We start from the raw sequence: 10,295 nt of genomic DNA, 5'->3' as shown, positions 1-10,295 counted from the left end.
ACATTATCACCCCAGAGATATTGCATACAGTGCAGTTTATCAGCACTGGATTGGAGGAAAGTGTGCTGCTGTTCCTCATATATTACATTATCACCTCTGATATCCTCCAAGTGGAGTTTATCAGCACTAGGTTGGAGGAATGGGTATCGATGTTCCCCATTGGTTAAGTTATCACTTCTGAGATGGTCCATCAACAATGACTCATCAGCACTAGAATGGATGGAAGGGTACTGACATTTTCCATCAGTAACCCTCTCATTTCTGAGAGCTCCTGTCTGCAAATAGATTTTATCACCACTGGAGTTGATGGAAGAGTGTTGTCCTTCCTCAGTAAAGCTCTCATTTCTGAGAGGCACTTTTTCACTTGTTGATGGCAGTTTTTTGTTGAAGGAAGATGATGACTAAGCATGAAGAGAGAAAATTGTTAAAGTGGTACTACACTATTCAGGTAGTCTGTACCTTTACTCAGTGAAGGCACTGAGACAGTTCTGCTGTTATGACATTCATTTACTGCACACAAGGTTTACATCTAGCTTAGCAATGAAAGGTATATACATCAAAATATACTTCAGCTTAGAATAATCATAGTCTCTCCTACAAAAGGAAAGTCCCAATCTTTATAGTGTCTTTTCTGCCTGCATCATCAGTTTTGTGAATTTGCCAGAATAATAAGTCTTTCCTTTCAAGCTAGTCTACTGACAATTTGTTTTTCAAATCTTAAACATTCTGTTCCTGAAGAATATCTCCTTTCGTCATTGGCCTATCTTGCGTATCATATTGATTTTTACACAGCTGCATACAAGAGTTTGTCTTGACCTGCTTGTAGATAATAAATTTCACAAGCTGCATAGTTTATAAGAGATAAAATATTTTACTTCTGATTCTTATTAACAATGAATGCCAAGCTGTATGTTTTGCCAAGTTAGTTAGCTGAGTGCACTCTACACAGTAAAATGCAGAACATTTATTTTACATTTTCAGAAAAATCTACTGAAATCCATTTTAACCTGTTGTTTTACTCTCACAAAAATGAACATATTTTAAGACATCTGTAAATATATATATATATATATATATATATATATATATATATATATATCTCTAATACGATAAGTTTTAGATTTGCTGGCAAATTATATCTAATTCTTGCTACCTGTTTTGCAAGTAAGATGAATTAAGGTCTCATGTTATCCTATTGCTCTTAAATGCTGTACTGATAATTAAAATTAAGACAAAAATATTGATTATTTTGCAATTACAGCTTGGGTAAATGTTTAGAAAAGAATCTGAATCAGTGTATTGAATGCCATCTTAGAATATGTGTCACAATGGACTTTTGCTTTACGGATAGCTCGCCATTGTAAAATATTATTAGCACTGTAAAATATTATTAGCAGTGAGCTAGGCTGACAGACAGACACTGTAGTACTGTATCCGTTAATATTTATTTGTATTAGTACAAATTCTTGCCAAACAGTTAATACTGTCAGAGTTATTTCAATTCTATTATAACACAGCTAGACAGACTGATGAACACTCAGTCCAAAAACGTCACTAAAGAGTGAAACATACTGTCCAGTTTATATACTCTTATAAATGTCATCCAATGTTATTTTAATGGCTTTGTGACTTGTTCTTCTGGTTTGCATGATTTATGTCCTTCTTTGGTTATGCTGTATCTGAAGACTTCACAAAAAGTCTCTCCACGTCATCTTTGCATCACTTGAAGTGGTTGTATTTTATTTCATTTACTTCTGCATTTGAAAGCTCAGAGAAAGTCAACTTCCTTTTTTCTATAACAAGCAACACATAAACCACAAAAGCAGTGTGCAAAGCAGTCACAGCCCTTAAGGCCAAATACAACACCAAACATACTTGTCATAGGTGACTCCATAGTCAGACACACTGACGTCCCACTCACCAGGCTGAGCAAGGAGAGGGTCACAGTAAGCTGCCTATCGGGCGCTAGAATCCGCCACATAACACAAGCACTCGGGTCACTCCATGGCAAGTACAAATATGACACAGTCATTGTCCATGCTGGTGTGAACGACCTGAGACATACCTCCCTGGACTACATGAAAAGAGACATAGAGGAGCTCTCTGATTATGTAGCCCAGGCAGGTATGACCCTAACCCTGAGCAGTATCCTTCCTTCACCAAGAATGATGCCACAATATAGAGACAAGATGATCAGCTTTAACAATTGGCTTAATGTCTGGTGTCATTCAAAGGGGATCCAGTGTCTGTCTGCCTGGGATGACATGCTTGACAAGCCACGCTGCTTGTAAGGACGGCTTGCACCTGTCACCCTGGGATTCCGGATATTGGCTAAGGCTCTTGCCACCCCATAGTGCCTTTTTAGGCAAGGCTCAAATTCTAAACCTACCACCCTAGAAAACAAAATGGGAAGAAACTGAGGGTAATGCTGCTCAATGCCAGAAGTCTAAATCTCAAAATGCACGACTCGAGGCCCTTCTCAGTATGGAGAACATCGTCTGTGCTGTAACTGAAACCTGGCTCAAGGCTCCTGAGAGCACCCGGCACTATTAGGTTTACCTCATATCATGCGTCCGCCCCAAAACCCGGACCACACCAAAAGGAGGGTGTATCCATATTCATAAAGGATACTCACACCTCAGGTTGGTGGCAACGCACAAGCTTGGAAACCATCCAGGTGCAACTAACCATAGGCAAAACTGCTCTACAAATTGTAGCATGCTACAGGCCACCCTCTCAAACTCAGGAACCCCACACAGCCTTCCTGAAGACACTGGAGGGTATAAATGTATCTCCAAACACCATCATATTGGGTGACTTCAACTACCCGAATATAGACTGGGAACATTACTCAAGCCCTAACTTTCTAGCCCAACGGTTCCTGGAGTTCATAAATTCAAATGCCATGGAACAGCTAGTCACTGTTCCCACGAGAGGAGAAAATATACTAGATCTCATTGTCACAAACATGGGGACAAAATGCTCCACACCGGAAGTATATCCCTCATTGGTGAGATCTGATCATAAACTAATCTCACTGGAAATCCACATCCCTCCCCCACCCCAAGCAAAAAAGACCATAGTGAAGAACTTCTAAAGCAAACTTCACACTACTCAAGACTGGTGTGGTATCCTTCAAGGCCCCTGAGCCAGAGGAAACCACAACCCAAGCTCTGAAGCCCATACAAATGCCTTCTATGAACACCTCCAGGACTGCATGGATCAGGCAATCCCAAATAAAACCAAGACTCTTTCCACAAAGGGCAAACGTCCAGTCTGGTGGACCCCAGCCATTAACAAACTTTACAATAAGAGGAGAAAGCTATTACATGATAGAACAAAATCCATAAAAGGGAAGTCACCCCTGATCATTATTAGTAAAAAATACGAGCACTCATAAAATCAACTAAGGCCAATTTTGAGAGAAAATTGCCATGGATTCAAAGGACAATCATAAGGCCTTTTTCAGCTATGTTAGGAACCTGGGTGGAAACTCCCAGATATGCTCAGAATTAGTCCAAAATGATACAAAAATCACTGAACCCACAGACATTGCCAACATACTGGCAGACAGGTTCAGTGCAAACTTCACCCCTCTCCCCTAAAGGAGAGATAACTATCCCAGCCGAGTGTAGCCTCCCGGACATCTCAAATGCGAGGTGAAAGCTGCTCTCTAAAGCTAAAACACAGCATCAATGGGACCGGGATGGTGTGCTACACGAGCTAAATGAGGAATTAAACCGCACATAAGGCAGCTGTTTAATCTCAGCCTTACCACAGGATACGTGCCCAAGGAGTGGCATACGGCAACTGTGGTCGCACTCCACAAAGGCGGTGCCTCTACGGACCCTGGTAATTACCACCCCATAAGCTTAACAAGTCTAGTCTGCAAAGCTATGGAGAGGATCATAATGGAGCTCATAAACAAAGATATAGGGGACTTGCAGACTTTGGACCCGACCCAGTTTGGCTTTGTCAAGGAAGATCATACCTTTTGAACTTGGTTGACTTCATCGAAACAGTCACCAAGGCCATTGATGAGGGAAAGGCAGTCCATACAGCCTACCTTGACCTTGCAAAGGCTTTCGACACAATACCCCACTCGGGTATTGTAGAAAAACTTACCAGCTTAAATGTAAACCCATATGTCATAAGATGGGTTGCAAACTGGCTTAAGGACAGAACCCACAGGGTTAGAGTTGCTGGCGCTGTGTCAGACTCAAGCCGGTCACAAGTGGTGTCCCACAGGGCGGTCCTTGGCCCCTATTGTTTGGCATCTACTTCTCAGAAGTACAGGCCAACATGGGAGGACTTTGGCTGACAAAGTTTGCAGGCGACTGCAAACTGGGCCATAGTGGAAAGTGCATCGGACACGGATATCCTTCAGAAGGGACTCACGGAAACAGATAGCTGGTGCCAGAGCCATGGCCTGAAGTTAAACGCCAAAAATGTATAGTCATACCCTTCGGGAAAAACAAGGTAACCCCAAGCTACCATATAGGTGGCAATCCACTAAGCACAGAAGAGGTTATCAGGGACCTGGGGACCCAGGTTGACAGTGGCCTTTCTTTTAACACTCACATTGCTAAAGTGGTTAGAAAGACCTTCTACATTGCCCACCTGATCATGAAGGGATTCACATCCAGATCTAGTGAGGTCATTGTTCCCTGTACTCTTCACTTATCAGACCAATGATCGAGTACAATGCCCCATTCGGGATGTATCTCACCCGACATCTGCAGCAATTGGAGAGACCCCAAAAGTTCCTCACCAAAAGGATAAAGGGACTCCAAAATCTGTCATATGCTGCCAGATTGAAGAAACTCCAGCTCTATTCAGTCGCATACCGTCTGCTCAGAGGTGACATGTGCCTGACATACAAGGCCATGTCCAACCGGAATTAATGGACATGCTCCACCTCAAAAATCCAAATCCACCAAAACCACTAGAGCAAGCGACTTAAACCTTAGCACGGATATAAATAGGACATGCTGGAGGGATAGATTTATCACTCAGAGACTCCCTATGCTGTGGAATAAAATCCCGGTCCATGTGAGGCAGAGCACCTCGCTGACTCTGTTCAAGAGAAATCTAGACCTGTGGATGGGAGATCGTAGGTTTACCCCGGGAATCATCTCTGTGTCACTGCTGGACAGAGGCACAACAAACTAATGGGCACAGTATTTTTTCATATAAGGGTGGAAAGCCACAATTTGGGCTAGGCTTATAAATGCCTTAGGGCAGATAGCCTAGTATAAACCTATGAACCTATGAACCTATAACAGGATGCCTTTACAGTAAGCCCACAACTATATGTTATTAATATCTAAGCTGAACATTTACAAGAAATAAAAGGTCACTTAACTGTTCTTGCAAAGCAAGCCATATTTTCTTTTACTGCACACACAGTATAATTTTGGGGAAAGCATTTTAATTTATACAATCTCTATCAATCAGTTTTTACTTACAGTGTCTGGCATGTCTCATACTGTATCAACAACCTACCTACAGCATGGAATTTTCATACTGTATCATTTAAGTGAGAAATGATTGCTCCAACATATAGCTTAGTGGGTATGTAGATTGCCTTCCCCAATCTATTCACCACACTACAATTTTTCTGACAGTAAAAGTAAGAAGTTTTCTGGTTTGATTCTCAGATGGGGTGCCTTCTGTGTGTGGAGTCTACATGCCTCCCTGCAGTCACGTGGGTTTCTTCCTGGTAGTCCGGTTTCCTCCCACATTCCAAAACCATGGGTCTGGAGTTTTTTCCCCAGGCTTCCACTGAAAATAGTCTCTGTCCTAGCCGGACTTTCCCGGTCAACAAATATTAAATAAGTAAATATTTTCTTACCCCTTTCAGTGGGTACTAAAACAAAAAAATTACTGATGTGTTTGCCTTTAAAGATAACCAACAAATCTCATTTATTTTTGGGTCTCTATAAAGGTCTTTATGTGCTTTGCAGGTGAGTGTGTGTGAATCTCTGTAATTCAAAACAGTCCCTAAGATTCAGAAAAATCGTCATCACTTGTGCTAATTGCCCATTGTAGGTTAGTCAATTAGAATGCTGCTGAGGAAATGTAATTTAGAGGCAGGTATGACTGCACTGGGAAAGAATTATCAGCTCATTAGCATATTTCTGAATTGCACACTAGCTCTGCCAAGCCCGAGAGTGTGAGAATTCTCCCTCACAGCCCATGTTTTGCACTATCCTAAACACAACACACAGAATTCAGGCAACAATGCATGCATACATGTGTGTGTGCACACCCTCCCAAACACAATTCAGACATCAATATATGCAAGCACACACACATTCATGCATGCACATACAAAAACACACAAACGCACACATATATTCAGACACCAACATGCGTACGCATGGGAACACTACATAATCTCGAAAGTTTGAAATACCGAATTTCAAACTTTCAAGACAATATAGCCAAAGCCCCAAACTACCGGAAGAGCAGAAGAGCGAATTTCAAAATCCCAACTATCGGGAGTTTGAAATTCGCGCTTCTGGTGTTGCGGAATGGTGGAAGGGCAGGTATGTATGTTTGTTTAACTGTGTTGGTTAGAGATTTAGTGTGTAAGTGTGTGTTGTGAGTGTAATGTGTGTGTGCGAGGGGGATGTAGGTGTCTGGTGGTGTATTCATGTGTTTGTCTGGGTAGTGCGACCTTGGAGTTAGAATATTTAAGTAGGGGGGTGTGGGGTTAGGTTTGTGTGTTTGTGTTTTGGGGGAAGGTGTATGTATGTGTTTGTGTGTGGTGTATGGTGTGTGTAGTTTTTGGTAGTTTGAATTTCACGGTTTTGGTTTTTTGGTATTGTAGTGTTTCGGGTGTTTAGTCTCGGGATTTTGGGCATCGGTAGAGTGAGTGTTCAGTATTTAGTAGTGGTTCTGTATGCATATATCTACACACTCACTCATGCAGGTTTTTCATGCCCCTGCAGATATGTGCAGACATGTCCACACCCTAACATCCTGTCTTCAATGAACTTACTAAAATTGCTAGTATTCACATGGGAATGGGAATGAATGGGTGACCTCTGCATTTTTAAGGCATTCACTTTTTTCACCTTCAGTAAGATTTTACTGAGGTGGACAAATCAGGACATGCAAAATTTTGTGCACACGGCTAGCTGGCATTAGCCACTGCCCTGGACTGCCAGATTAGCATGCACTTCTGCCTTTAACACTGACCTCTATGCTGAGGCCTCTGGTAGGAACCTCGGTGGTAGATTAGTCTCAGAACTGGAAAGGCTTAATGTGATCGGGAAAACTTTCAAGCCAAGGCATCCCATCACACTAAACCTTTGTAAAAAGTGGCATTTGTCTGTTTTCTCCTGGAATCAGGCTGTCAGATGGAGAAAATATCAGGCTTTTGAAGATGATCTCCTTAATCTCTCTTTAAAGAAGAAATATTCTTGGAAGTTCAAAGACAATAAATCATCTCAATTACAATTTTACTGTATGGCTTCAGCACAAAATACTTTTACAAAACAGATTAGATTCAAACAATCAAATGGTAAAACAAGTCATGAAAAATAAACAGTAATAAAGAAAATAAAACTCTACACTGAACACAGAAAAATAATATTACAGATTCTCAAAAATTAGCTTACGGAATGCAGTGTATCACGTAACACAAAGAGTGCTTTCAATAATATAGTAAATAAAGATACTTAAAACTGGAGTATAGAAAATTCATACACCAGCCTGAAGCCACCATGTTTGAACACCAAACTATGCTAGAAAATTTAAAACAGTACAAGATTAACACTGAAACAAAAATCAGGACAGAATATAAATACTTACATCTACATTTGTGCTCTCTCTTCCACAACAGTCTCTTGTATGTATGTGCAAAACAACTGACAGTACAACCCATATTTAAAAAAAATACCTGAACATTTACACAAAGACAGCTAAACTAATGCTCCTTAACACAAGCCCTGGAGATATTTTGGTGTTTATTTCGTTCATCCCACATGACTTACCTCTTTATTTTCCCCTTTTCTCACACTCTTTTACTTCTCTCTTCTCTTTCATCATACTGACCTTGTCTGAGTATTGCCACCGTTCTTTTTTTATTTTACTCCTACTCTTACAATACTTTTTCTTATTGCCCCACCTTTCTTACATTCAAAAATTAACACCTCTTATCCCCCTATCCTACTTTAACTCTGCTAAGATTACTTGTAAAACTCTGATGCCAACCCAGATATTTCCAATGTGTAACAAATCTTATAGCATTATGCACCAATGGTTTTTCTTATTTTAATTGACTTATATATTTGTTTGTGTGTATGTATTTTTCCTTTTTCTTTTTTTCTTAACTGTATTTTCACTGCAATCATAGATTTTTATGCTATGTAATACCTTTGTTCTTCAACTGTATTACAAAATGTGAATTCATTGTCTTCATGTTATATTGTTGTCATGGAGCTTTTCACCCCAGGACTCCATTGAAAACGGGCTCTTCTTGGCCCAATGGACTATCCTGGTAAACAAAGTGTAGTAAATAAATAAATAAATAAATAAATTCTGGACAGTTTTATGATCAGAATTATTGCCTTGGTAATCTGATGATAGTGGTTTTGCACTCCTGTCCTGGTGTAAGTTATTTGAAAATGCACAGGTATACACTAAAGCAACCAAAAGCCCAAGTTTCAGCTGCTTTTTTCTCTTTGAAGAGTTTGCTGCCAGCTGATGAGGTGATAACCTGATGATCAAACTGCAAAAGGGGTGCAATTTTATTTTATTTTATTCATTTGCTCACTGGGTATCTAAACTAGTCCTCAAACTCTTTACAGCCATGACTCATATCACAAGGCAGGGGTGAATGCAATACATGTATTTATACAATCTGCAGTAATAAACAATTTAATATATTTTTTTTTTGCCAAGTAGGACACAACTGGTGTGCTGAGAAGAAAAAACATAGTGAAAATATGCAAAATCCATGCCAACGCAGACTGACATGACTGAACCCTGAAGCTAATCTGTGAGGTAGATATCTCACTAGTAAGCAGTTATGCCCCCTGATCTTTGATGAATATGGACATTTAAAATCTATGTACATCATGTTCACTAAACATCAGCAGAATCACAGGCAGGAGGTGGAGGGTGAGTCTCAGTAATGCAGTCGGTACATAAACCCAAAGATGTGCTGTTATGATGAGTACAGTACAGTGTCTTTGGGTATGCTTTTCAGGGCAATAATGACAATACACTACAGTTAAGAATGCCAATCAGTAATCAGCATGGTAAAGACATCCCATACCACAAATGTAGCAGAGCCACATTTAACTATGGTGTAGATTATAAAGTATATAATTATTAATAAACATGTACTATGCTTCATGTAGCAGCATTCCAGATACCTTTCAGAGAAACATTACAGCACCTGCAGTAGGTCTGGCTGAGTGGGCCTTGACCAAACCTGGCAGCTTTTTCCACATACTTTTCCCAGCTCAACATGATGAATTGAGCCTACCACTTAAATGAACTTTGCTTAACCAACAGCATGCCTTTTCTGAACTACCAGAAAGACATGGGTAACTCATCTGACTTCCTAGTATCTGGTCCTCTGAGCATCACATGACAAAGATCACCAATGGCTCTAAACATGTTTGAGTTTGGTTCTTCAATACCTTGCTAGAACAGGAAATAGCATCTTAAGTTTTGGTTCTCTAAACATGGTATCTCAGATCTCCATGAACTAACATGAAATGTAACTTAACTCAGCTTTTATTCTGGTGCTTTCTACAAGTCACTTTTATAGATTCATAGGTGTTTACTAGGCTAACGACCACAAGGGCCTTTTGAAGCCTAGCCATGCATCTCAAATCTCTGACAAGTTCTGGTACCCTTGATATGTGTAAGCATGGGCCTGGGAGATGAACCATTTACAGGTTACCTGTGTCCATTAGAGACATAGGTACTAAACCAGGGATGAATTTCGGGTTTGCCATCCAATTGTCCAAGTTGTACTTGAATTGGGTTAGGGAGGAACTCTGCTTTACATGGACTGGGAGCCTGTTCCATAGATGGGGTAGTCTCTGGGATAAATACTTATCTCTCCAGCAGATCCTATTTATATCACAGGCAAGGTTTAAGTCTTTAGAATGGGTAATTCTGGTGCTGTTTGTTTTGTAGATATGTAGGAGGTCCAGCAGAGTGGGGTCTGACAATGCCCTGTATGCCAGGCATAGATCTCTCCTCAACAGCCTGTAGGAGACAATAGAGGTATAGGGCCTTGAGGTGGTCTGCATAGGACATATTACTTA

This window comes from Protopterus annectens, chromosome 2.part0 (assembly GCF_019279795.1).
Source record: "Protopterus annectens isolate FY-2018-M chromosome 2.part0, PAN1.0, whole genome shotgun sequence".
Classification (NCBI taxonomy): Eukaryota; Metazoa; Chordata; order Ceratodontiformes; family Protopteridae; genus Protopterus; species Protopterus annectens.
Note: the sequence above shows the minus strand (reverse complement) of the source record.